The following is a 4,329-nucleotide window of genomic DNA, read 5'->3' on the forward strand; positions in this document are numbered from 1 at the left end:
TCATCACACACACACACACACACACACACACCTTGGATGTCTTCCACATAAAAAGTGCTTATTGGATTTGCACCTTAATGGCCACAGACCCGCCGCTCTGTGAAATCACTCTGCAAACAAGTATATTGGACTACACACACACACCAATGTAAGAGTCTGTGTGTGTGTGTGTGTGTGTGTGTGTGTGAGAAAAGCATATGGAACCACACCAATGTAAGAATCTGTGTGTGTGTGTGAGACTCTTCACCTAAGAAATATTGTCACAGTACGCCCATTTTTAACTCAACAAGATGCCGAGGATCTCATTCATGTTTATATAACAGGTACTGGGCTACTGCTGTTTATATAACAGGTACTGGGCTACTGTAATGCTGTTTATATAACAGGTAGACTGTAGTGCTGTTTATATAACAGGTAGACTGGGCTACTGCTGTTTATATAACAGGTAGACTGTAGTGCTGTTTATATAACAGGTAGACTGTACTGCTGTTTATATAACAGGTAGACTGTAGTGCTGTTTATATAATAGGTAGACTGTACTGCTGTTTATATAACAGGTAGACTGTAGTGCTGTTTATATAATAGGTAGACTGTAGTGCTGTTTATATAACAGAGACTAAACTACTGTAGTGCTGTTTATATAACAGGTAGACTGGGTTACTGCTGTGCTGTTTATAAAACAGGTAGACTAAACTACTGTAGTGCTGTTTATATAACAGGTACACTGGGCTTCTGTACTGCTGTTTATATAAAAGGGTAGACTGTAGTGCTGTTTATAAAACAGGTTGACTGTAGTGCTGTTTATAAAACAGGTGGACTGTAGTGCTGTTTATAAAACAGGTGGACTGTAATGCTGTTTATATAACAGGTAGACTAAACTACTGTAGTGATGTTTATATAACAGGTAGACTAAACTACTGTAGTGATGTTTATATAACAGATAGACTGGTCTACTGTAATTCATGCTTTCATAACAGGTAGACTGTAATGCTGTTTTTTTCACTGGTCTTCCAAACAAGTCTACGGAAGAGAGAGAGAGAGAGAGAGAGAGGGAGGAGAGAGAGAGAGAGAGAGAGAGGGAGGAGAGAGAGAGAGAGAGAGGGAGAGAGAGAGCAGCTCACTACTGTTCTTAAACACCACAGAAACTCCCCGTATCTGTTAGAACTGAGGTCTGTCCCGTCACGAGCCCTCAGCTCTGTCCCGTCACGAGCCCTTAGGTCTGTCCTGTCACGATCGCTCAGCTCTGTCCTGTCACGAGCCCTCAGGTCCTCTTCAGCAGCTCTGTCCTGTCACACTGGGGAAGCTGCCTTCATCCACTATGCACCCAGACTATGAAGCACGCTACCAACACATACGAGACGGACTCTGTGGACATTTTTAAACAACAACTGAATATGTATCTTTTCAACCTTTCTTATAATGAACATTTTACTCTTTTTTATGTAATTTTTCTTTAACTTTAACTTTAAAATGTAACTTTTAATTTATTTTGTATTCATTGTATCCAGGAAGTTTCTCCCATCTTCTCCCTTAGACTCTCTGGTTCAGTTTCGGATCCAGCAGGAGAAGACTACAGCCACAGCTGCTGTGAACTTCCTAGTGCACAGAAGACTACAGCCACAGCTGCTGTGAACTTCCTAGTGCACACAGAAGACTGCTGTGAACTTCCTAGTGCACACAGAAGACTGTGAACTTCCTAGTGCACAAAGAAGGCCGCTGTAACACAGACATCCACAGACATACACAGACATGCAGAGAGATGCACAGAGAGATGCACAGAGAGATGCACAGAGAGTAATTTCCATCTGAATGGACGCTCACTCTCTCAGCGCGGGTCATTGTGTGAGTTAATGCTCGCGTGGCAGAAAAGAGTCCTTTCATGTTCATGCCCCTGAACCATGAGAGCAGGCAAGACCACTTTATGAGGTGTCCTATCAATACACATGTCACAAGCAGCCCTGTAGCGCGCACACACACGCACGCACACTCACACTCACACACACACTCACACACACACTCACACACACGCACGCACACTCACACATGCACACGCACACGCACACGCACACGCACACGCACACACTCACACGCACGCACACACACACACACACACTCACACGCACGCACGCACACTCACACACACGCACACACACTCACTCACACGCACACACACACGCACGCACGCACGCACGCACGCACGCACACACACACACACACACACTCCCTGAAGCCCTGTAAGAGACCATCTTTCAACACTATTATCAGTGTGCGTGCCTGCCTGTGTACCACATGGTAGGCAGCTACCAGTACACAATATTTTAGCAGGAAATCTTTAGCTAATGTTAGGTGGATGTGAGATATGCAATCATATTGTATATGTCAACATTAAACCTCACTGTAGATAAGTCATACCATGACATGAAGATGAAACCTAAAAGATGATAAAGACACTAATGTGGCAGCTACTGTGTGTGTATGTGTGCACGTGTGGTTGTGTATGCGTGTGTGTGTGTTAGTGTGTATGCGCGTGTGTGTGGTGAGGTGTTACCTCCTTTTCCAGTCATGCCAACTGATCACACCCTACAGATGGGCTCTGAACACCAGTAGGTGAGTGTGTGTGCGTGTGTGTGTGCACGTGTCCCTGGGTAGCAGACCAACCACAGGTCCCTGTTCCCCTGTGTGGCCTCCTCAGAGGGTCGTCAGAACACACACACACACACACACACACACACACACACACACTTCATGCGTGTGGCAAGAGTGGATATGAGAAGCCACCCCTCCCTCTCTCTCTCTCTCTCTCTCTCCCTCCCTATCTCCCTCCCTCCCTCCCTCTCTCCCTCTCCCTCCCTCCCTCCCTCTCTCTCTCCCTCTCTCTCTACCTCCCTCCCTCTCTCCCTCTCTGTAGCAGTCTCTTCTAGTGGCGTCCATGACATCTCTGCTGTCTCTGCTCTCAGGAGGAGATGCTATTTTGGTGTAAAACAGGCAGAAAGTGAAGACTCATGTCGAGGTCCTCTGAGGGGCGGGGGGGGGGGGGGTCCCTGCTAAATCCAATTGTTCTGGAATGTTTTTTCTGTAGAACAGTGTCAGAGGTATGGCAGGAACCCAGCGTCACGTTTCATTACCCCGCCGTCACCAGTGAAGTGAGGGAAAGCTATCCCCCTAGGGTTTAACAATATGCTCCAGCCTTTTATTACACATTACGCTCTTGCTGCGCGAGTGCGGGGCGTGGAGGGGAGAGCACTTATGTAAAAGGCCCTGTCCAGTCAGCCAGAGACTACACACAAGAGAGAGAGTAGTTTCACATGTTAGGATATGCGTCCCTTTCTGTGTATGTATGTGTGTGTGTGTGTGTGTGTGTGTGTGTGTGTGTGAAACTGTGTGTAGGAGAGAAACGTCTACATGGGGAGTTAAAGAGTGTGGGATGAGAAAAGACACGGAGAGAAGGAAATACAACCAGAAGACAGACAAAGATGAAAGAGAGAGAGAGAGACAGAGAGAGAGACAGATAAGACAAAGACAGAAAGAGACAGAGAGACAGAGAGAGAGACAGATAAGAAAAAGACAGAGAGAGAGACAGATAAGACAAAGACAGAGAGAGAGACAGATAAGACAAAGATGAAAGAGACAGAGAGAGAGACAGATAAGACAAAGACAGAGAGAGAGACAGATAAGACAAAGATGAGAGAGACAGAGAGAGAGACAGAGAGAGAGACAGATAAGACAAAGATGAGAGAGACAGAGAGAGAGAGACAGATAAGAAAAAGACAGAGAGAGAGACAGAGAGAGAGACAGATAAGACAAAGATGAGAGAGACAGAGAGAGAGACAGATAAAACAAAGACAGAGAGAGAGACAGAGAGAGAGAGAGATGGATAAAACAAAGACAGAGAGAGAGACAGATAAGACAAAGATGAAAGAGACAGAGAGACACACAAAGGACAAATATGAGAGAGACAGAGAGGGAGGGGGTATGTTTAAAAGCTGGGGTATGTTTAAAAGCTGGGGGTATGTTTAAAAGGAGCTGGGGGTATATTTAAAAGGAGCTGGTGTATGTTTAAAAGCTGGGGGTATGTTTAAAAGCTGGGGGTATGTTTTAAAGGAGCATGGGGTATGTTTAAAAGCTGGGGGTATGTTTTAAAGGAGCAGGGGGTATGTTTAAAAGCTGGGGGTATGTTTTAAAGGAGCAGGGGGTATGTTTAAAAGCTGGGGGTACGTTTAAAAGGAACTGTGGCATGTTTAAAAGGAACTGTGGTATGTTTAAAAGGAGCTGAGGTATGTTTAAAAGGAGCTGGTGTATGTTTAAAAGGAGCTGGGAGTATGTTTAAAA

This window comes from Clupea harengus, chromosome 4 (genome assembly GCF_900700415.2).
Source record: "Clupea harengus chromosome 4, Ch_v2.0.2, whole genome shotgun sequence".
NCBI classification, from domain to species: domain Eukaryota; kingdom Metazoa; phylum Chordata; class Actinopteri; order Clupeiformes; family Clupeidae; genus Clupea; species Clupea harengus.